Source organism: Misgurnus anguillicaudatus, chromosome 3 (genome assembly GCF_027580225.2).
Source record: "Misgurnus anguillicaudatus chromosome 3, ASM2758022v2, whole genome shotgun sequence".
NCBI lineage: Eukaryota > Metazoa > Chordata > Actinopteri > Cypriniformes > Cobitidae > Misgurnus > Misgurnus anguillicaudatus.
In genome coordinates, this window is record NC_073339.2 from 24,474,653 (window position 1) to 24,499,909 (window position 25,257).

The 25,257-nt window shown below is 39.9% G+C and overlaps 1 protein-coding gene and 1 long non-coding RNA gene across 3 annotated transcripts in view; one reads left to right on the forward strand and one right to left on the reverse strand.

Annotated features, from left to right (window-relative positions):
* The window catches only part of nsun3 (NOP2/Sun RNA methyltransferase 3), a 347,258-nt gene that overhangs the window by 243,456 nt on the left and 78,545 nt on the right, over positions 1-25,257 (forward strand). The gene's annotated exons all lie outside the window — the stretch shown is intronic.
* On the reverse strand, positions 16,105-23,668 carry LOC141361742 (uncharacterized). The gene is made up of 2 exons (XR_012367903.1): positions 23,412-23,668; positions 16,105-17,350 (listed from the first exon to the last, which is right to left on the reverse strand). It is a non-coding gene; the product is annotated as an uncharacterized lncRNA (long non-coding RNA).

A 25,257-nucleotide genomic window follows, 5' to 3' on the forward strand; every position in this document is an offset into this window, starting at 1 on the left:
AAGATATTTGCCGTAAAATGTCCAGAAACCACTAGGCCAGTGTTATATATTTTGTCTAGCTGATTACTATCAATATCTGTAATGTTTTCAACTACTTGTAAATCGTGAGAAAATTTCCATTCAAAACATTGACACGGGCAGTGCAGTCTCCTGTCAATGACGTTAATATCCATGTGACCCTTTGTCACCGCCTTTACTGACGTAAAAATTACATGACAACAGTGGTCGAGTTTGAAAAAATAAAATGTCGGCCAAGGAAGCGACTGGAGCACAAATTTTGTGTAAATAAAGGTATATTTTCACTTTTTACACATTTTAATTGAATTTCTAGCAAGAAATTAGTATTGTAGTTTTCAAATATGTGATTAGTTATCACAAAGGCGCTCTCTGTTTATATTTCAAACACGCTGCCTTTGAAGTGTGTCCGAAAGCATTTCTCTGAGCTGCCTTCATGCCTCCGAAGTAATTTGCCTCATGAGGCAGCGCAGCCTTGAGTTTTTGGACGCAGCCAGTGTCGTGGACAAATGCGGAACTCTGCGATAGCACCTGTCGGGCTACGCGCTTGCTTATGGATTACTCTTTAACGTCTGATGCTGGTTGTGTCAGCAAAGACAGCTCCCGTAAGCGTACGGGCCAACCAAACGACCCAAGAAGAGTTTGGAACAAAACGAGAGAAAGAATGAGGATCAATTTGGTGTTGCATTATCTGGATGGAGAGAGCTTCGCGACAACATAGGACAGAGGTTCTGATCCTGCTTGTGTTTTACGCGATGGGTGAGTTGTTTTGATTCGTAACTCTTTAAAAAACGTATGCTATTATATTGATCACAACATTAGTGTGTAGACTGTATTCAGCGCGTCTTCCCGCGGACGATATTCACATCAAGAGGTATTATACAGCAATATAAATGGTCATTTTAAGACACTTCACAATAATATTTGTACTGTCAATATATGAAAAATCATTGTAGATTGTTAGTTGAAAACTTAATTCTGTGCTGTGTTAACCATCGAATTTGGACTAATACTGTAACATCTATGACTATCAATTTCGTTTTGAACATCACATATAAACTTACATAATGAAATAAACGATGTCATCAAACGCAACATTTATAAGACTTGATTACCTTATCCGTCAACGTGATTTTTCGTTCGCGTCTGATTAATGGCCATCAGCGGTTGAGTTAAAGACTACAAATCCCATAATTCCACGCTGCTTCAGAGCGTCATTAAACAACGTAATTGTTATTGATTTGATCTGGCGCCATCTAGCGGCACAGATAATACAAATTGCACATTTAATGCCTTGCAGAAAATGTTTTTCTTTAAATATATAAACAAACAATATATCAAATAAAAGAACAGACCCTCTGCTTTCAAACAAAAGAAAACGTTTCATCCTATCTTCATTAGTTCTCTTTTTATCACCTCTCAAATATGGGTAGGTTTCTTCAAAAACACAATTTTTTGAGCAAAAAGCTGAGATAATTAAATTTTTGTGAAGGACTTTTAATAGAGATCAGATGCTGTTCCCCCTATGTTTCCCTTTAGTGTTGTTTTTTATAGCGTTTTAATCATGCTATCATTTATTATTTATATATATTAAAAGTTTTAATGGCTACTGAGATGTATATGTGTGCATTTATGTAATGTATTTCAATGGTAAGAACAACAGATTCTCTCCTTCGGCAGAGAATCTAAACTATACCGCATTCCTAAACTTATAAAATGTAATTCAATGTGGAAGTAATTCAAGTATTCAGAATACGTTACTCAATATTGAGAAACGTAGCGGAATACGTTACAAATTACATTTTTTTTTGGCATGTTTTCTGTGATGAAATACGTTTTGAAAGTATCCTTCCCAAAACAGAAAGTGACTCTGTTTTATGTAGAATTTCACAACTTTTATTAGGCTGCTATTTTTTCATCTCTTATTTATATATAAATCAATTTGAATGTTTTTCGTAAATGTACTTTTTAGGGGTCAAGCCCAGAATGGGCGAAGACTCCTATTGAAACTGTTATGTACTATTCGCACGGGATTAGTATTATCTGGGGACCTAATGTGATTTAGAAATTACCTAACTACGTCTGAGTTTCGTGTAGCCGGTTCGCACGGAATAAGCAAAGCCTGTGATTTCACTTCAATTTACTGACTTGTCTCCCAAATATAATGTTGAGGCTTTGCATAACACTATCACGCAACACTGCGACACACTGTTAGAGGTACCTTTACCAAATCGTATCGTTAAATCATTGAATGTGTGAAAAAAAGTGAAACTGAGATGACAGAATAGCGTCTTCTTCCTCTAGATGCAGTTTTAAAGATTAAAATTACTTTATCTGATCAACACAAATACAAGGCGCAAAAATATAACTGATTGCTTACCAGCATTAAAACTGCATTTAATAAAAACAAGTTTTTTTCTTTGTGTATCAACAACGTCCGCTTCGTGGACGAGTAACTGCAGCATAGCCTAACGCCGATGGCTTTATTATTAACTGACTGAACACTTAACTCTCGCCTGTCATTTTCAAACTTTTTAAAAGCGACCGTAAAGAAAACAAGATTATGCAACTCTCTGAGTGTTTTTGCGATAAGTATTGTTTCATATGTTCTCATTAATATCAAGCATTTATTAAATATTTATGCAGCTGAAGTGGTTAATAACATTTTCCTTAAATCATCCTGGCAACCTGATTTTTAAAACCACTGTATAACAGCTGTCTAGGTTAATCAAAAAACAAAAAGTGTATCTGTATCTTGAAGTTGTATTAATTTGTCATATTTTCATTTTGTTTCTCTGTTCTTAGCATAATATGAAGTTGTATTTTTGCACTTAATAAGTTTTAAATGAAGTTGAAATGTTTGTTTGTATCGATAGCATGCTAGTCTACTGAGGTAAATGAGATCATTTTTTCCTCTCATATTATTGTCTTCTTTTATTTTCTAATGATACCGCGAAGAACAGTATTTAGGAATCTTGCTTTTAATGGTTTTTTAACATCTCATGAAGACTTTGGTTTTTTTTATTTTATGAAATAATATGTTCAAGAAGCTTTATGTAAAACTATGATATGTTGTATTTCACTTGAAATGTATTGGGGTTATTTTGTACTTCCAATAATTAGTTTTAAATGTTTACAGAATGTTAATTGGTCAATAAAGCAAGCAATTTATGCAATCTTGTGTATGACTATTTTGTTATTTAACTCTCTCTGAATAAGTAATATGTAATGTTTCTTAATGGCTTATCATTATTAATAATAATTTAATAGATCTGTGGCTTAATACCAATAGGGTTAATGTTATTCTTTTTTATAAGTAATTAGTTATGAAAAAAATAGGTAGACCTTACCTAATTTTTTTTAGTTTATCATAGTAATTAAATTTAGGTACTCTTTAATCAAATATAGGATATAATTTACTCAAACAAAGTGAGTGCAAATTGTTACAACAATTTTTTTGAGTAAATTCTATAGGTTGTTTTTTACAGTGTAGTGAAACAACACTACTGTCTGAATTCCTCAATGCCGCCTTAATGCGCGGGCTTACCTGGGCTGAAGCCCAGGGGCCTCCCAAGTTCAAGGGCCTCCCAAGTTTGCGTTCATGATGAGTAACTTGTCTGGTTTTCTGTCAATCACTCTAATTGCACGTTTCATGGCTGCTGATTGGTTCGTTGTAACTTAACGTGAAATAAAATGTTAGACGTAGCATATTTTTTATTCCGCGTAATGTAAGTAAGTGCGCGTTGTCAATTTGACATTCCTGCACGTTAGACTGAGTGTGACAGAGAAACGGGAAATAATCCACCAACAAATGAAAGACTAATTTCTGAAATTTCATAATAAGCATTAGTGAGGTGCAGGTCTCTCTCTCTTTCGTGCGCGCGCTCGCTCGTTCGCTCTCTCTGTGCTCCTGCAGCTGTCTGAGTCTCTGGCATGCAGAAGTCTCTCCAAACGTGCGCAAGAAACTGTGCCGCAGAAAGGCGTTCCCGCACATAATGCTGTTAGTTGTTATAAAGTTTAAGTTTACTCGCGTTTATATCAGTGACGCGTGCGCAGCTGGAGCGATGTAGTTTGACGCGACGTTAGCTCAGTACACACATCTGTTGGTTTAGAAAAACGAGAAAGAGATGCAACGGTAAAGGTGCAAGTCTAAGTAAAGAGCGACAAGACCATCTCAAATGATCATCCCCTGACAGCACCATTATAATCTCATTATCTAAAGATCTTATATACAGGTATGTTCCCTGTCTGTCTTGTGCATATTCATACTTGGTCGTTTCACATGCTTATGTATGCATAAATACTAAATACAATGCATACTATATCTTCAATAGCCTACAAAATAAATAAATGATTAAAAAACAAGATTCTGTCTATAAAGACTTATCTTTTGTTATAATTAATGCATTTAACAAGATTCTGTCTATAAAGACTTATCTTTTGTTATCATTAATGCATTTTCACTTTAAAACTAACTTTAACTTATTATATTTTTAAAACTGTGGTGAGCATTTAGTTAGTGAGTGGCAATTTTCTGCAAATTTGTATATTCCAAAAACTATATAAACATAAAGCTTATAAACATATACTTTCACACATTTTGGTTTTATTATCACCACATGTGTGGTTGTTAAATAAAGTGTCTTGTGTTTATGCTCAAGTGGGCTCAGTGATATGTTAATAACAATATTATGGTGTTTTCTGGCTCAAAGAGGGAAAACTCACTGTTGTATGTCTCGAAAGAAACTAATGCATTTTGATATGTAGATTACCTAGATATTACACTTAAAAAAATAGACCATAAATCGAGGGGAAGGGGGCCTACAAAACCTCTTAGCCCCGGAGCCTCACATTAGGTTAAGGCAGCCCTGTCTATGATTATGCAGAGGAAACAAAACTTTGTCATCATCAGTTATATATTTAAGACTAGTAGTGGTATCACTAGCTAAATACCTCATATATGTTACATGCCTTTGCTCCTCATATGCCAGTCTGACTCCTCGTACTGTGTCCCCACTGATGTTGCATGTTTGGCATTATACATCACATCTACTGTTGCCTACAGTGTAGAAGGATGTGTCGTGCTGAGATTCTAGGAAATACACAAATCAAACAAACATGTAATTAGTCAAAAAGACATTATAACAATATGGTGCAATTACTATAAATCTCTAGACTATTCATTAAAACGTTCATGTATTACATATTACATGCCCCAACATTAGCAACACACGTTTACTTTGTTTCAAAATCTAAGAAAGCTTCAAGTAAATACAACAGTAAAATACATATAAACAAATCATTATTACTGAGAGTTTCTTGAGTTTGATCATGAGAACAAACTTTACGGGTAACAGTTTAGCTGGTAACTTAGCAAGTTTGTAAACAGGTCTAAATCAACATCTAAACACTAATTAAAACAATAAAACAACCAATAGTCTGCATAATTCAACATACATGTGGGTAAATATGACACGTGGCTTATGAAATACAATATTACAACACAAAAACATTAGCTTGCAAGCTCGCTCTACACGCACATAACGTTAAGCTCTGGTAACGTAAAAGGTAAACAATAAACTTGAATACTTACAGCCTGTGGTCCAGAAGTGCACAGTAATCCAACGTTCAAATTCATTATGGTTCATGAAGCAATCATTGTGAAAATGCTGTGAACATATAAACAACTTCTGACTGGATTGCCCCGGCTCTCCTGATTTTGCCAAGTGGTTGATGTCCTCAGGGCAACATTATGTTGACCCTGGGACAACATTTCAATCAACCAATCAGATTTCAGAAATAAGTTTACAGTTTGTTTTAAGTTTAAGCTTACAACAAGGATTAGCTGTTTCTAGACCATTGTTTTTCACTTATCATGTCCTTCTGATTTTAGGGTTTGGTTATGGTTAGGGTTTGTATTTGGGGTAGGTTTAGGTTTTATTTAGAAAAATGTTGTCCTTGGGTCAACACAATATGTTGCCCTGAGGACATCAACCACTTGGCAAAATCAGTTTGAGCGGATTGCCCCAGGACCGTATTAAACATAAATTCTAATCACTGTTTCCTGATGTCCTCTGTGGAAGGCCATAAAGTGCTATTTTGCCCTCGCTTCTAAAGAGACAGCATCTACTTGAGATATTTAATTGCTTAAACGATTAAACAAGAGTTTACAAACATACTCGAAACAGGGACTCCCAACCTCCGACATTTCCTTTCCTGAAAGTTGCGCTGTGCAGAAGACGGATCAGGTATGAAGTTATCAGGCTTTTGCGCCGCACAGATAGAAAGAGATCCGCCATAATGTGGCTTTCATTATTCATATATTATTCAATAGCTATTCAGACAGTGGTCTATAGTCATGTGATGTGTTTATTTTATATTACTAACACCCAAAGTTCATAATTACAAAAATAATTGTTTTAACACAATTATTTCAGTCCTTCCAGGATTTCACGATTTATTTTTGCGATCAAAATGACGGTAATTTTGTGGCAGTAATTACCAGAAATTTGCGCAAAAAAATACTATTGCTTGAATAATATTAAATTAGAAGTTCTCAAGTAATTAAATAATTAAGTAAACAGTCAGTGATATAATAAGAACCAGAGCCGGCCCAGCCACTAAACGACACTTGCAATTGCAAAGGGTCTCGTGGCCAGCAGAGGGCCCCCTAAAGTCACTTAGCTAGTGGTTGAAAAAAATCATTCATCAAAAGTAACATAAAATAAATATAAATATTCATTATTTATTATTATGGCAATGTTAAAAAGGCTGTTACTTGTTATTATAGTTATTATGAAAGTTCGCTAATAAGACCTCTTTCTAGCCGAGATTGATTGACACACAGCATCCAGCGCAGCAACCAATCTGTGCACGCAATCTATGTGCAGGCGAGCATCCCGCCCACAGAACGCAATGTTGAGTTGAGCCGGATCGCTGATACAGATGCAAACTTTTGCTGTTGCTTTAAGGACAATTTCTTTAATGTTATGTGTGTTTGTGCGTAAATGCGAAGTAAGTGGATCTTATTTGACTTCGGTAATGACCAAACATGTGTTCTGTTTGACTTCTCTTTCTTATATTTGCCATCATAACGTGAATTGGTTTATTAAGCTTTATAATTAATATTTAAACGGTTTAACGTGGTAAATAATTTCTGTTACGCTTATATTTCACGTATGCCATTGTCATTTCTACATATTTATGTCATTAGTGTAATTATATTGTTAAACGTCTGAATTTAAAGTGTTTTATGTGTAAGAGTAAAGAAACTCATGCGCATATGGGTGGTACATGCCCAGACAGCGCACCGTTGTTAAACCACCTGCTAGCCTTTGCAAAAGTGTATAATGTCACTGTTCAGTGTTTAATATTTAAACTATAGTTAAGCAATATCGCTCGAGTAGGAGTGTGATATAGCTCTATATCATCACGGCTGTGATTAGGCCAGAGGCACGAGGCCGCAGGCCGAGTGCCAGAGGCAATCACAGCCGTGATGATATAGAGCTATATCACACGACTCCGAGAGCGATATTGCTTTTATACAACAGTTTGACGGCACACATTTGAAAAACGAAAACTAGAAAACAACAACGGAGTTATTTTAAAAGCCTCTTTGTTTGAGAACTACTTCTTCCGCCACGGATTTGAGGGCGGCCAGAATGACAGGTAAAACTTTCGGCTGCTTTGAAGCTCATAACAACTCAATGGACAGAAAAGCCGTTACTTTATATTACCGTTTCTTGGTCACAAAGTGTAGTTTTAAGATTAGTTCAGTCGAGAATGTATATGTATTATATTTAAATCTGCAGTCGATTAGTAAAGATAGCGCCTGTTTGAACGTTTGCTTAGTGAGATTCGGTACGAATGAGAACCAAAGCATGAGCGGACATCAGTGTTCACTCGCCCCGCTGACCACCGCCCTCTCTGGGCTACATTTCTGAAAGAAATACCCTGGCTCTCATGTTGGCCTTGTTTGTTTATGATCGTCAAAATGAGATCAAATCAGCAGTATTTGGTGTCATGATCAAACTATTACTTGTTTTTTAATTCATATTTAGTGTCTTTTGTGTTGTTATTGTTTTGGCGCGAGGTAAAAGTTAATAAAACTATTTGTATAACGTTACTATTGCGTTCTCATTTATTCTTAACGTGATACGAGCACTCGATTATTATTATTAAACTTTGTTCTTGTCAGTACTATATAAAACTGTTTTTTATAAGTGTCAGAGATATGTTTTTGCATGCTGCTTATAAATATACCAGTGGCGATATCTCATAACATGTTTTAATAGTCAGGTCACGATAAAGTAAATGATCAATGTCCACATTTAAAAGCTGCGGTGCTTACCTGCAGTTCCACGGTGTTTTCGCGTTCTGATAAGAAATATAGCTCCAGAAAAAAAACGAGTGTTTATATTCCTCTTTCCAAGTGTTAATCGTCCACACGATGTGACAAGACATTAATCCCATTAACTGTAACGTAACATCCAAGAGCGCTGATCTTTGACGGAATAATAACTTCTGATTGGGGATTCAGACTGATTTATGAGCCAACTAATGAGACACACGGAGCGTGATTCAAACAGCGCGTCTGTGTTTTTCCATTCAGAGATGAGCCTGCTTAGGACCTCCATTCACTAGGTGGCGGAATAATACGAAAGGTGAAGCGGTTACAGTGCTGTTATCAGCACAATATCGTATGGCTCTTAGCCAATCAGATTCGAGAACCAGAAAGAACTGTTGTATAACAATGCATATGACATACAGTAGCCAGCTTTGTTAGATTAATGTTATGAATGCAATGTTAATTGTTAATCTTCAATTATTAATATTATTTGCAAGTTAATTGTTATTATCCACAAACCTATGTTTCTCAAACAAGCCTATTAACTTTTGTTATGCTATTGACCTAAGGGATAATATATAGAGAGGCGGTTGTTATAGCGAATGTTAGGTACTATTAACCATGTTTGTGGTGTTTTAGATAGTATTGTTAATTTTGTTTATTTGAAAAATTTAAACATTTAAGTGTATTTAATATTCTATTTAAATGTTATTCTATTTACTCATTCATTTCATTTAAATTATATATAGGCTGTTGTTTGTGCTTCTTAAACTGTGATGTCAATTAAAAATGTTTATTTGATGGTCAGTGAAAATCACTTTATCAGTCTTTTTATTCAGCAAATCCATCAGTGTGTGTTTGTTGCACTACACTGCCATTCAGTTCAGTTGTATCATATTTTTCCTGTTAGACATCAAACATGGAACTCAAATCAAGAACTCAAGGTGGCGGTTTCCCTGATAGGAATTAAATCAGTCCTAGACTAAAATAAAAGTAGGCAAAGAGCTGTCCAAACTGAAAAAAGCTTGCACTGACATATCTTAAAATACACCAGTGCCCTTTGTTTTGCCTCAAAATACACACAAATAATGTTTTTAGAAAGGCATTTTTGTTAAAATTATATGTTTTCTAATTAAATTAAGGCCGAGTCCTGTCTTAAGATATTCCCTGTCCGGGACCACCCCAAGGTCTTTTATTGTCATTCTGTAGGCTACATGTTGCCACATAAGAACGAAATACGTACTCAGGACCATGTAAAAAGATCATTAACATACAGTATACATAGAATAATTAAAACATAATTTAATAGACACATTTAAAAAAAATAACATAGTAGATAAAATATGTGCAGTATAGTCATAAGGTAGTCATTGCTTTTCTTTAGGCCTTACTTAAAACGGTCAAAGGGGCACCCGACCAAATTTTGCTTAGGGCCACCAAAGGTCTAGGGCCGGCTCTGATAAGAACAGAGAAACAAAATGAAAATATGACAAATTGATATAACTTCAAGATACAGATACACTTTTTGTTTTTTGATTAACCTAGACAGCTGTCATACAGTTGTTTTAAAAATCAGGTTGCCAGGTTGATTTAAGGAAAATGTTATTAAAATAATTAACCACTTCAGCTGCATAAATATTTAATAAATGCTTGATATTAATGAGAACATATGAAACAATACTTATCGCAAAAACACTCAGAGAGTTGCATAATCTTGTTTTCTTTACGGTCGCTTTTAAAAAGTTTGAAAATGACTTCCCTACAGTAAAGCATAATAGCCACAAGTCCAAAGCTACATTTTTTTTCCCTATAATATGTGTTTACTTTGTGTGTTATTATTATGCGTGTATGTGACCAAAGTGCAAAAGCCTGAAAGAAAAAAAGATCGGTCCTCACGCGCTGACGGAATGCGCACATGTTTGCTAACGCTGAGATGAGATGATAGTGGACAGATGCCTTTCTTTTGTGTCCCAAGAACAACAACTTAATATAAGGACTAAAAAACAGTAAATTGAAATGCATTATTGCTTCAACCAGTTTTTGGCATTTATGTGAGACAGCAAGTGCGGCACACAGCTCACACCGAGCTTTCACGTATGTATCCTCATGAGAATAATGCATCATACTAGATAATAATTTAAAACTTTAAAATTAAAAAAGATAACGTAGTGATATGTTCACAGGAGATTTTGATTTCTTGTTATTTGTGGGGCGCGGCGTTGCTGGTAATGGGGTGCAGCGTGTCTGGAGAGAGATTGAAGTAAAATAGCCAGAAATGTTTACAAAGTTGTCTAACTCTGTATCAAAGAATATTAGATCATTTTATAAAAAATATAATAAGACATTTTAAATTTCTGCTATTATTTTGCCATGAAATGAAAAAAAGTATGCAGGTTGGCAAAACATTTCTTTTGATTTTGCGGTTTTTTCGCGATCTCGTAAAAGTTAAATTATGCGGATTTAGATGGTCTGTTTGTATGCATAATATTCTGCTATTACAATAAATATATATATATATATATATATACACACAACATAAACTGCTTGTTAGCGTGTCTCACTAGCAGAATAACAATAATATATACATTTGATGCGAATCGAGGTCGGTACATGTTCACACCTTAAATGAACCGTACCAGAGTTCGTTTGGAACCGGACCGAGACCACCTCTTCAGCTGGGGCTCGGTGTGGTTGTTTGGTCCGAGTTCGATTGCTGTATTCACACCTGCCCAAAAGGTCCGCACCAAGGGGGGTAACGAACTTGAGTTCGATTCAATTGAACCAAACAAGGCAGGTGTGAATACACCCTATGATAATGTTGGTTTTGTCTACGTCACCAATCCCAGGAAGTAAACTGTTGCCTACAATCTGAGTGTTTCTTGTAGTCTTAGAACGTTGGAGACTCTTTGAGGTATGTACGTTTTGAATATCGTTAACATGTACTAATACACACCTACACTCAAAAGGATGTGTAAAAACGTGTATCTCATAATAGGTGCTCTTTAATACAGGGGGTATTGCACAAAAGTAGAATTAAGAAAGTCAGGGTAACAGAAAAGGCCTAGCTTGACCTAGTTAAATCAGCCCATCCTGGCTTAGTCTGTTGCACGATTGCTGAGCCAGGATGAGAACGTGCAGCTATGTCAAGCCAGGTGTAGCTAGCTAGGATAAATGCACGTTCACGGCATTCTTAAACAGACCACGCGATTGATCACAGAATCACTGATGCAAAAGTGGATAAAACTCATAAAAATTAATCAAGAAACGGCAAACACTTATATGCTACTATGTGCATCTACAGTATTTTATCCATTTAGTTTATCTGTATATATATAATCTTTCTCATCTATGTACTCTTGTCTACAACCCCAAATCAGAAAAAGTTGGGACACTGTGGAAATTGTGAGTAGAAAAGTAATGGAATAATTTACTAATCTCATAAACTTATATTTTATTTACAATAGAATATAAATAACATATCAAATGTTGAAACTGAGGCATTTTGAAATATCATGCCAAATATTGGCTCATTTTGGATTTCATGAGAGCTACATATTCCAAAAAAAGTTGGGACGGGTAGCAATAAGAGGTCAGAAAATTTAAATGTACATATAAGGAACAGCTTAAGGACTAATCTGCAACTTATAAGGTCAATTGGCAACATTATTGGGTATAAAAAGCCTGTCAGAGTGGCAATGTCTCTAAGTCAAGATGGGCAGAGAATCACCAATTCCCACAATGCAGCAGCGCAAATTAGTTTTCTGAGTTTCTCAGAGAAAAATTGCAAAGAGTTTGAAGTTATCATCATCTACAGTGCATAATATCATCCAAAGATTCAGAAAAACTGGAACAATCTCTGTGCGTAAGGGTCAAGGCCGGAAAACCATACTTGATGCCTTTGATCTTCGGGCCCTTAGACGGCACTGCATCACATACAGGAATGCTACTGTAATGGAAATCATAACATGGGCTCAGGAATACTTTCAGAAAACATTGTCGGTGAACACAATCCACCCTGCCATTCGCCGTTGCCAGCTAAAATTCTATCCACACTATTCCTACGCCCCATAACGCTTTGCGCGAATTATGGGTGCGACTTCCGGCGCGTAATGTCACTGAACCAGAGCCGGCATTTTCCATGATGATTACGGACATAATTTCATGTATGAGCCAGTGTAAGGATGAAATTAAGAAGTCTCCTGATACATCATATGAAGATATATTCAATCATTTCATGTTGCTCCTCGGGGGTGACGGGTCTTCAGTGCGCAAATATAAAAGCACAGAGACATACCAGTATCTCTACAGTTGGACAGTCAGTCGAGTGTTTAATACAGATATATACCGAGACTTCTTGTTTATAACCTTCAGGTGATGGTTTCAAATGTCACAACTGTCCCTGGTGTGAGTTTTTTTTTTAAACGGTTTTTAATCAACTTGTTTGAGTTTTTATGGCGACACATCAAGCTTCACACTTTCCGACAGCAGCAGTTACTTATGCTTCTCGTTCAGCATTGTAAGTTATTTAAACAAACCATAATAAACATATTAAACTACTACATGTTTTCAGCATTGTTTTCGTTTTATGGAAATATTATTATGCAGTAGATAAGACATGAGCTTCTGAAGTTATTTGCTTAAAAATATCATTTAAAACATAACAAAAGTAACAGTACGTGTAAACACATCATTACCTATTATAAACATTAACTAATAAGCAGTTAATGTAATCTAATTTTTGTAATAATATATAGTAGCAGAATAAATAAATCAGCATGTTTTTATCAGCATATATTGTTTTTGAATAATTATTGTATTTATTGTTCACTGTCAGTTTCTATATAAGGTTTTACTGGAGGGATGTGTGGATAATCGATGCACGTGCGTCACATTCAGTTCTTGTGCGTGTATTATAGTTAAAAGAAATGTTTTGTAGAGATTTACTGCATTTGTATCATCTATTATGGCAACCCCTAACTGCACAAGTTATGCCTGTCTTCCTGGATTTCATAATAAGCATTAAAATGCCAGTCAAAACGGCAGACTCGTATCCCTCGCAATAGGACTACCATTAGCTGTAGTGGCTCACCGGAAGTTTTACCCATCTGAGCTCAAAGATGGCGTCGCCCACATTTACGTCAGGAATAGTGTGGATAGGTCAAACAAGAAGCCATATCTAAATATGACCCAGAAGCGCAGGCATTTTCCCTGGTCCAAAGCTCATTTAAAATGGTTTTTGTCAAAGTGGAAAACTGTTCTGTGGTCAGACGAATCAAAATTTGAAGTTCTTTTAGGAAAACTGGGACGCCATTTCATCCGGATTAAAGAGGACAAGGACATCCCAAGTTGTTATTAGCACTCATTTCAGAAACCTGCATCTCTGATGGTTTGGGGTTGCATGAGTTCGTGTGGCATGGGCAGCTTACACATCTGGAAAGGCACCATCAATGCTGAAAGGTTTATCCAAGTTCTAAAACAACATATGCTCCCATTCAGACGTCGCCTCTTTCAGGGAAGACCTTGCATTTTCCAACATGACAATGCCAGACAACATACTGCATCAATTACAACGTCAAGACTGCGAAGAAGAAGGATCTGAGTACTGAAATGGCCAGCCTGCAGTCCAGATCTTTCACCCAGAGAAAACATTCGGCTCATCATAAAGAGGAAGATGTGACAAAGAAGACCTAAGACAGTTGAGCAACTAGAAGCCTGTTTTAGACAAAAATGGGACAACATTCCTTTTCCTAAACATTGGTCCTCCTCCAGCTGTTCCTTATATGTACATTTAACTTTTCCGGCCTCTTATTGCTACCTGTCCCAACTTTTTTTGGAATGTGTAGCTCTCATGAAATCCAAAATGAGCCAATATTTGGCATGACATTTCAAAATGTCTCACTTTCAAAATGTGAGATGTTATCTATATTCTATTGTGAATAAAATAAACTGTGTTCCAAATTAGAGGTCGACCGATTTATCGGCAGGCCGATTAATTGGGCGATTTTTGGCATATTTAAAAAATCGTCTTTGGCCGATTTAGCTGCAAAATTAGGCAGATTAATATGCAGGCGCATCTGCGGGCACCTAAGCGCTGTTGTAGAACTCGTGACGCTGCCTCTTGCTGCTGCAAGCAGATCGCTCCCGTGTATGTGCAGCCATGCCTTGTTCACAGAAAGCTTTATTAAATGATGGCGGTATCGCGCGAATTAAGCAGCCAGTACAACAGTGCGACGGTCTTATGTCTCGCGGTGCACTGTCCGTTCAAAGATTAGGCTCATTTCATGTGATTAATGAGTGATGATAATCTTTATTTGCGTGACAGAGAGAGCAGAGCCGCGCGCTGTCTCCCTGCTTTTATTATACAAAACAAAACTGACTCGATGGCGAAAGGTCGGAAGACCAAATCATATCCACCGAGGAAATGTTTTTTGTGTTGTTACAGTAACAGTTTGTTTACAGTTTTGCGCTGCTCAGCCTGGATTACAACACTACGCGTCCGATTCGCGAACTGACTCCTTTGAACGGATTCGTTTGAATGAACGGTTGAAACAACAGATCTGTCCCAACACTAAACTCACAAGAGGTCACTGTCAGCACAATCAGTCACTTATAGCGCGTCAGAAATGAGAATGTAAATGTGTTTAGAAAGATTTGCCCTAAATAACAGTCTCAACAAAAAAACAGACATTTACTATGTTAACTTTATGATGAATAAATAATTTATCAGGTCTACCAAATAAGGATTTTATTCTATAAAAAAATAAAAGCCATGGTAAAAAACTGATCATAGATGATGACAGCAGAGTGTCAGGTAATATCTGTGTCTGATAAATGCATGGTGCAGAGGAGGTTGTAAAACTCTTCAGAAAGACCAGTCATAATTTTTTTAAATACTTTGACTTAAATAGTGAGATTTTTACATTTAAAATATCTGCTAATGATGAGAACATTTTGATTATTATGTACAAAATAATCGGCCAAACATATCGGCCATCGGCTGCCCTGATTTCTAAATATCGGCATCGGCCAGAGAAAAAGCCATATCGGTCGACCTCTAGTCCTTTGCACCATGACCTCAAGCCAAACACCCCCCAGAAGCTTTTTTCACTTGGGTCGAACATTGGGAGAGTTAGCTTAGAGTAGCGTTATCAGCTGAATAGCTTAGTGCAGGGGCTAATGGACCCACATTTGTATCTCGTAAGTTTCCCCACTAATAATGCCCGAAATGACACCAAACTTCTAATACAAAAAAGTTATGCACTCATAAAATGATGGATTGTAAAGTTTGTAGGTACACCAGAAGTTTATGAAAACTTGCCTGTTCTCTTCTGCTACTGTTGCTGCTGCTGTTGCTGCTACCTGCAGTTAGACGAGCATTTAGGGCCGTCTACAAATTACTTCACCAAAAATAGATATAACAAAAATATTTATTAATTTAATGATTAAATAAGGCAATGTTCTGGTGTACTTACAAACTTTCCAATCCATCGTTTTATGAGTGCATAACCTATTTGTACTACTGTAGAAGTTTGGTATCATTTAGGGCATTATTAGTAGGAAAACTTACAAGATACAAAGGTGGGTCCATTAACCCCTGCACTAAGCTATTCAGCTGATAACGCTACTCTACGCTAACTCATTTAGGCAGGAGCAAGCAGGCCCACATTTGCCACCCATGAAGCCCTCATTTGGGCCCCACATGTCATTGCTGGCTGGGAAGTTGTAGTTCTTATACAATAGGCAAGGCAAGGCAAGTTTATTTGTATAGCACATTTCATACACAGAAGTCATTCAAAGTACTTTACATAGAAATGAGGAAACAATATATAAAAGAGAAAAAAGAAAATCTAAAAATAATAGATACACAATAAAATCACAATAAAAACAAAGATACATGAGAATTTAGAATAACAATTAAAGAAAATAAATGTGATTTTAATAAAAACAGTTTAAAATGTTAAAAAGGAGTAAAAGTGACTTGAGTTAAAGGTGCAGTCAGTGTGAAGCAGCACAGTGCTCATTCAATAAATGCAGAGTTAAACAGATGTGTTTTTAATCTAGATTTAAAAGTGTTTACTGTTGAAGCACATCTGATCTCTTCTAGAAGCTGATTCCAGCTAGAGGTGGCATAATAACTAAATGCTGACGCACATTGTTTTGAGTAAACCCTTGGTATTTCTAACTGACCTGATCCTAATGATCTGAGTAATCTTTTAGGTTTATATTCAGTTAGCAGCATATCTGTCATGTATTTGGGTCCTAAGCCATGAAGTGATTTATAAACGAGTAACAATACTTTAAAATCTATTCTAAATGTAACAGGAAGCCAGTGTAAGGACCTGAGGACTGGAGTAATGTGCTCAGATTTTTTGGTTCTGGTCAGAATTCTGGCAGCAGTGTTTTGTATTAGCTGCAGCTGTCTAATTGTCTTTTTGGGGATCCCAGTAAGAAGTCCATTGCAGTAATCCACCCTGCTGGTGATGAAAGCATGAACAAGTTTCTCTAAGTCCTGTCTTGAGACAAAACAACTAATTCTGGCAATATTTCTGAGATGATAGTAAGCTGATTTGCTTATTGCTTTCACGTGACTACTGAAATTAAGGTCAGACTCTAAAATTACACCAAGATTTCTGACTTTTTTTTGTGTCTTTAGACCCTAAGATTCAAGGTATGTGTTAACCTTGAGAGTTTCATCTTTATTTCCAAATACAATGACTTCAGTTTTGTCTTTGTTTAACTGGAGGAAGTTTTGACGCATCCAACAGTTAATTTCATCAATGCATTTACATAGAGAGTCAATGGGGCTGTAGTCATTGGGTGACAGGGCTAAGTATATCTGGGTGTCATCTGCATAGCTGTGGTAAGCAATTTGGTTCTTTTTCATTATTTGACCAAGTGGGAGCATATACAAATTAAACAGAAGCGGTGCAAGAATTGAACCCTGTGGGACTCCACATGTCATGGGTGTCCACTCAGATTTATGGTTACCTATGTTCACATAGTAACTGTCAGGGCTACAGAGGGAGACTGAGACAGGATCCAATTGCAGAAAAATGATAATTTATTAAGGCAGTCAATGACCACAAGGCTGAGCTTGGGTGAAAAATGTAGAGAAAAAATCAAAGAGAGAGAGAGATCCGCTGCGCGTAGACAGGGTGAGATTTTCCGCTGTGCGTAGACTGGGTGAGATTTTCCGCTGTGCGTAGACAGGGTGAGAGTTCCAATGAGCGAAGGCCAGCTGAGAAATCCACTGTTTGAAGACAGGGTGACAGATCCACAGAGCGATGTCAGGGTGAATAATCCACTGCGCGATGACAGGGTGAATAGTTTAACTTCCACAGAGAATTTAACCGGGCAAGCCGGACCGCGGCTACAGACCCTGCGTGGGTACGCTGGACAGCGCCTCTAGCAGCACAACAGCCGAAGCTGCAGCGGAGAGTGAGATGACAGCCACTCAGAGAAAGCAGAGCAGTGGGTAACCTGGCAGATGGTGACAGCAGAGAACTCAGGTAAAATACGGAAAATAACTAAAGAAATAAACTGGAGCTATGAGTAATTACTAGACTTGTAAGATAAAATAAAATAACAAAATAAACAGATAACTGGAGTTATATAATACTGGGTACTAGACCGACTAGACAAGACTGGACAGGAGAATTTGGCAAGGCACATACAATGACGAACTCGCAGAGAACAAAGGGCTAAGGGCACTAATATAGCAACCAAACGAGGGGTAAATAAATAACAGGTGCGTTGACGCAGGTGTAAGAAATCACGATGATGAAGAACCCAAAAGACAGACGCGCATGAGCAGAGCTGTAAAACATAAACACAGACAATGAAAACACAGAAACAAAGCAACCAATCAAACCGACGTCCTAACAGAATCCCCCCTCCCAAAACCGCCACCGGGCGGTCCCAGAAGGGGCTCACCTTGTCGCCGACGGAGATCGTTGATCAAGTCAGGGTCCAAAATGTCCCGGGCCGGTACCCAACACCTCTCCTCCGGACCGTAGCCCTCCCAATCCACAGGATACTGAAAACCTCTGCCCCGCCGACGTGAATCTAATAACCGCTTAACTGAATAAGCAGGAGAACCGTCCACTAGATGAGGGGTGGGAGGGGTGGGAGCAGAGGGGACAGGATTAATACGGGAAAAAAAAACAGGTTTGATCTTGGAAACATGAAAAACCGGGTGAATCCGACCGAATGCTAAAGGCAATCTGAGCTTGACCGCAACCGGACTAATGACCTTAACTATACTGTATGGACCAAGGAAGCGAGGAGCCAGTTTACGTGAAGGCTCTCGGAGAGGCAGATCCTTGGAAGAGAGCCATACTTTCTGCCCACAAATATAGCGAGGGGCGGGTCGCCGGTGCCGGTCGGCCGCGACTTGGGTTCGTCTGGAAGTCTGAATTAAAGCGTTTCTGGCCCTATTCCAGATGCGTTTGCAGCGTTGGACGAAGGCCAGAGCAGACGGAACCGCCGCATCGGATTCCTGCGTGGGAAACAAAGGAGGCTGAAAACCCATCGAGGCTTCGAAAGGGGACATATTAGTGGATGATACAGGCAGGGAATTATGTGCATATTCTACCCACGGAAGCTGTTGGCACCAAGAGTTCGGACATTGAGACGTCAGACAGCGGAGCGTACGACCAAGATCCTGATTAGCCCGTTCACATTGCCCATTGGTCTGAGGGTGATAACCTGAAGACAGGCTGGCAGTGGCACCGATCTGCTTACAGAATTCTTGCCAAAATCGAGAGATAAATTGAGGACCCCTGTCGAATACCACGTCTGTGGGTAAACCATGGAGGCGAAAGACGTGTTCCACTAATATCTGGGACATCGCTTTGGCAGAGGGAAGCTTAGGTAGGGGAATAAAATGAACCGCTTTAGAGAAACGATCCACCACCGTGAGGATGACGGTGTTACCCTTAGAAACTGGTAAGCCGGTGACAAAATCAATGGCTATGTGTGACCAAGGACGGGTGGGTATGGGGAGAGATTTAAGCAGACCAATGGGAGGCTGATGAGACGCTTTATTACGAGCGCATACATGACAGGCTAAAACGAACTGTCTGACGTCGGAGCCCATAGCGGGCCACCAAAAACGTTGACGGACGGTAGCCAACGTTCTCCGGACTCCCGGATGGCCGAAAAACTTGGACTCGTGACCCCACCGGATGACCTCGGAGCGGAGCGCTACCGGAACCCAAAGCCGACCCGCCGGGCACCCCTCTGGCACTTCACTCTCCCGTCCGGCCTCCCTCACTCGCTGCTCGATGCCCCAATAGAGGGCACCCACCACCCGCCCTTCCGGGAGGATGGTTTCGTCCCTCTCGACGTCAGGATCACCAAACAAACGAGAGAGGGCATCAGGCTTTGTATTCTTAGAACCTGGCCGGTACGAGAGAGTAAAGTTAAAACGGTCAAAGAAGAGTGCCCAACGAGCCTGCCGCGATGTCACCCTCTTGGCTGAACGGACATATTCCAAATTCTTGTGGTCCGTCCAAACCAAGAAGGGCTCCGAGGTCCCCTCTAACCAGTGACGCCACTCACCCAAAGCCAATCGAACCGCCAGCAGCTCCCGGTTACCAATATCGTAGTTTCGTTCAGCAGGGCTCAACCGGTGAGAAAAGAAAGCGCAAGGATGCACCTTTCCGTCCTTCGCAGACCGCTGAGAAAGCACGGCGCCTACCCCGACATCAGAAGCATCTACCTCCACAATAAACTGAGCCTCCGGATCTGGAATAGAAAGAACAGGAGCAGAGATAAACCGGGACTTTAAATTATCAAAGGCCTCCTGAGCGTCATTATTCCAACGGAAACATTCTTTAGTGGAAGTGAGAGCAGTGAGAGGTTTAGCAATCTGACCAAAGTTTCTGATGAATCGCCGATAAAAATTGGCAAAACCCAGAAACCGTTGCAACTCCTTACGAGTGTCGGGGACTGGCCACTCGGCTACCGCCTTAATCTTAGAAGGGTCTGGACGGATCTCGCCCGCGGCAATAACGAAACCAAGAAACGAAACCGAATCCCTATGAAACTCGCACTTCTCCGCCTTAACAAAGAGCTGATTTTCAAGGAGACGCCGAAGAACTCTGCGAACGTGCTGAGTGTGTACCTGCATAGACGGGGAAAAGATGAGAATATCATCAATGTACACAAACACGAATTTATTGATCATGTCTCTCAGCACGTCATTGACCAGAGTCTGGAAGACAGACGGAGCGTTACAAAGCCCGAACGGTAAAACGGAATATTCAAAGTGTCCGGAAGGTGTATTAAAAGCTGTCTTCCACTCATCTCCCTCCCTAATGCGCACCAGATGGTAAGCATTGCGCAGATCTAATTTGGTGAAGACGCGCGCTCCCTGCAACAATTCAAAGGCCGACGACATTAAAGGCAGGGGATACCTATTCTTAATGGTAATGTCATTGAGACCTCTGTAATCAATGCATGGACGTAGGGAGCCGTCTTTCTTTTTAACAAAAAAGAAACCTGCCCCCGCAGGGGAAGTGGAGGGACGGATGAGACCGGCACGAAGGGAATCGTTAATATAACGGTCCATAGCCTCTCTCTCGGGACCGGACAAAGAAAAAAGTCTACCTTTAGGCGGAGAAGTGCCTGGGAGGAGATCGATGGCGCAATCATACGGCCGGTGGCGAGGAAGGGAGGTGGCCCGGGCTTTATTGAACACCTGATGAAGATCTCCATACTCCGCCGGGACCCCGGTCAGATCGGCTGCAGAAACCTGGGAAACAGAAGAAACAGAACCAGAAGAAGCAGCACCAAGACAAGACACATGACATGACGAAGACCAAGATAAAATAACACTATTACGCCAATCCACGTGACGATTGTGCTGTGCCAACCAGGCATGACCCAAAATGATGGGCGAAAGAGAAGAGCCTAGGAGGTACAGCACAATCTCCTCACGATGGTTGCCAGAAACAAAGAGACTAACCGGGGGTGTACAGTGAGAGACCTGCGCTGTCTGCTGCCCTTTGAGGGTCCAAACCACGAGAGGAATCTTGAGGGGAACAGCGGGAATGCCCAACGAACGAGCCAGCTCCTCATCCAAAAAATTACCCTCGGCACCAGAGTCGAGAAGAGCCGAGGTGGGATGATCCTTGCCCCCGAAGGACAAAATAACAGGAAGATGAGAGCTTGAGACACGGGAGATTTCTTCAGTAGCCACGCCCACCAGGACTCCCGGTCTCACCGGCGGGCTGGGTCTTTTAACGGACACCCTTTAGCGAAATGCCCCGGCTTGCCACAGTAAAGGCAGAGACAATTCAGAAGACGTCGCTCTCTCTCCTTCAGAGAGAGACGCATGCGACCGAGCTGCATGGGTTCAGCCTCAGTGAGCGATGACAACGAGGTGGGCGTGGTAGAGCCGGCCGACTCATTCTGAAGAACCCGGTGACGCAGCGTGCGGCGGTGCTGGCGAAGAAGCATCCGAGCCTCAACCTTGAGCGCGAGCTCGATGATCTCATCGAGTGAACGAGGCAAATCGTGGGAAGCGATTTCATCCTGGATCTCATCATTGAGGCCGTCTACAAACTGAGCACGTAGAGCTGAGTCATTCCAACCGCACGCTGTGGCCAGAGTCTTGAACCTTATAGAATAGTCCGTGACTGAGTGCTTGTCTTGACCCAAACGCACCAAACGGGCGGCTGCGGCATCCCCCTGCACCGACCGGTCGAACAACTTCTCCATCTCGCGCCGAAAGGCATCGAAAGACTGACAGCAGGGTGCGCGGGCATCCCAGACCGCAGTGCCCCACTCACGCGCTCGCCCGGTGAGCAGGGTAATACAGAAAGCTACCCGGGTCTGTTCTGTAGCATATCTTCGGGGCTGAAGTGCAAACACCAAGGAACACTGGGAAAGGAATGCCCGGCAGGAGTTGGGATCGCCATCATACGGCGGAGGGCTGGTGGCATGGGGTTCCGCTTCCAGAGGCTGGCGGGGTTGACTGACCTCTCGTCGGATCTGATCGAGCTGAGTGCTAAGCTCAGTGAAGCGAGACGAAAGATCCTCGACCTCACGGGACGCTGATGAAATCTGTGCCGTGTGCTGACCCAACCAGGCTCCCTGCTGGATGATGGCAGTACGCACTGACTCGGCATCTGCTGGATCCATTTAGTTGGCGAGTTCGTCTGTCAGGGCTACAGAGGGAGACTGAGACAGGATCCAATTGCAGAAAAATGATAATTTATTAAGGCAGTCAATGACCACAAGGCTGAGCTTGGGTGAAAAATGTAGAGAAAAAATCAAAGAGAGAGAGAGATCCGCTGCGCGTAGACAGGGTGAGATTTTCCGCTGTGCGTAGACAGGGTGAGATTTTCCGCTGTGCGTAGACAGGGTGAGAGTTCCAATGAGCGAAGGCCAGCTGAGAAATCCACTGTTTGAAGACAGGGTGACAGATCCACAGAGCGATGTCAGGGTGAATAATCCACTGCGCAATGACAGGGTGAATAGTTTAACTTCCACGGAGAATTTAACCGGGCAAGCCGGACCGCGGCTACAGACCCTGCGTGGGTACGCTGGACAGCGCCTCTAGCAGCACAACAGCCGAAGCTGCAGCGGAGAGTGAGATGACAGCCACTCAGAGAAAGCAGAGCAGTGGGTAACCTGGCAGATGGTGACAGCAGAGAACTCAGGTAAAATACGGAAAATAACTAAAGAAATAAACTGGAGCTATGAGTAATTACTAGACTTGTAAGATAAAATAAAATAACAAAATAAACAGATAACTGGAGTTATATAATACTGGGTACTAGACCGACTAGACAAGACTGGACAGGAGAATTTGGCAAGGCACATACAATGACGAACTCGCAGAGAACAAAGGGCTAAGGGCACTAATATAGCAACCAAACGAGGGGTAATAATTAACAGGTGTGTTGACGCAGGTGTAGGAAATCACGATGATGAAGAACCCAAATGACAGACGCGCATGAGCAGAGCTGTAAAACATAAACACAGACAATGAAAACACAGAAACAAAGCAACCAATCAAACCGACGTCCTAACAAGTAACCTCTTCCTTGTAGGTATGATTTAAACCATTTGAGGACCATCCCAGAGAGCCCTACCCAGTTTTCCAGTCTATGTAAGAGTATGGTGTGATCTACTGTGTCAAAGGCAGCACTAAGATCTAGTAGCACCAGTACTGATATTTTACCTGAATCAGAGTTTAAGCGAATATCATTTATTATCTTTATGAGCACTGTCTCTGTGCTGTGATGCTGACGGAAACCAGATTGAAAATTTTCCAGATAGCCATTTGAGTTTAAGAATTTGTTCAGCTGATTAAATACAACCTTTTCAATGATCTTGCCTATAAACGTAAGATTTGAGTTTGGTCTGTAGTTGCAAAGTATGGTTTTGTCTAGGTTACTCTTTTTTAGGAGAGGCTTAACAACTGCTGTTTTTAATGACTCTGGAAAGGTGCCTGTGATCAGAGAGGTATTTACAATTATTAAGAGGTCAGTTTCTAAGCAGTTAAGTACCTTTTTGAGAAAAGATGTGGGGAGCGTGTCAAGGCTGCTAGTTGATGCTTTAAGATGTTGTACTGTTTCTTCCAAGGTTTTTATATCAATTATGTCAAATTCTGAGAGAATGACTAATTTCTGAGGTTGTTGCAATGATATCTGACTGAACACAGTACAATATGAGGCCGTATTGATCGTCATTCTGATATTACTGATCTTCTCAGAGAAAAAGGTTGCAAACTTATTGCATTTGTTGTCAGAGAGCATTTCACTAGGAACTTGATTTGGGGGGTTTGTTAGTCTCTCTACAGTAGCAAAAAGAGTGTGAGTGTTGTTTATGTTCTTGTTTATAATGTTTGAAAAGAAGGTCTGTCTAGCTGTGCCTAGTTCTACATTGAAAGCACGAAGACTGTCCTTATAGATGCTATAATGTACTTCAAGTTTTGTTTTCCGTCACATACGTTCAGCTTTTCTGCATGTTCTTTTCATGTGCTGTACTGCTGTTGTGTTTCTCCAGGGTGCTTTACGTCTGCCAGTGATCACCCTGACCTTTACTGGAGCTATACCATCAATGGCATCTTTAACTTTTATGTTAAAGTTTTCAAGGAGAACATCAACAGAGTCTGCCGATTTGTTTGGCAACATTGATATAGCATTCATAAATACCTCACTGGTGTTCTCATTTATGAACCTTTTTTTGACATAGACAGATCTAGCATCAGTGGCAGGACAGATCAATAAATCAAAGTAAACACAGAAATGGTCAGATAGCGCTTCATCCTTGATAACAGTAGATGAAATGTTTAGACCCTTGCTAATGAGCAGATCAAGAGTGTGTCCCCGATTGTGTGTAGGACCTTGCATGTGCTGGGTCAGATCAAAAGTGTTTAAAACATGTAACAGTTCAATTGCAGTATTGTTTTCTGCATTGTCTATATGAATATTAAAATCTCCAGCAATAACAAAATAATCAAATTCAGAGGAAATTGTTGATAATAGCTCTATGAATTCATCAACAAATGCTGAGGTGTATTTGGGAGGTCTATAAATAATTGTAAACAGAATGCGTGGTGTACCTTTTAGAGCAATACACAAATATTCAAAAGACTGGTAATCACCAAGTAACACTTGCTTGCATTGAAAGGCATCTTTGAATAAAGCAGCTATTCTTCCACCCCTTCTTACAGCTCTACAGACACTTATAAAGGTAAAGTTGGGTGGGGCTGATTCATTGAGGACTGTAGCACTGCAGCTGTCATCTAACCAAGTTTCATTTAGAAACATAAAGTTGGGGTATGAAAAACAGATCTTAAGACAAAAAAGTGTGCATTATCTTAAAAAAGCGGTCTATTTCCTATAACAATTTATATTTGGTGGAACTAAACAGAAATA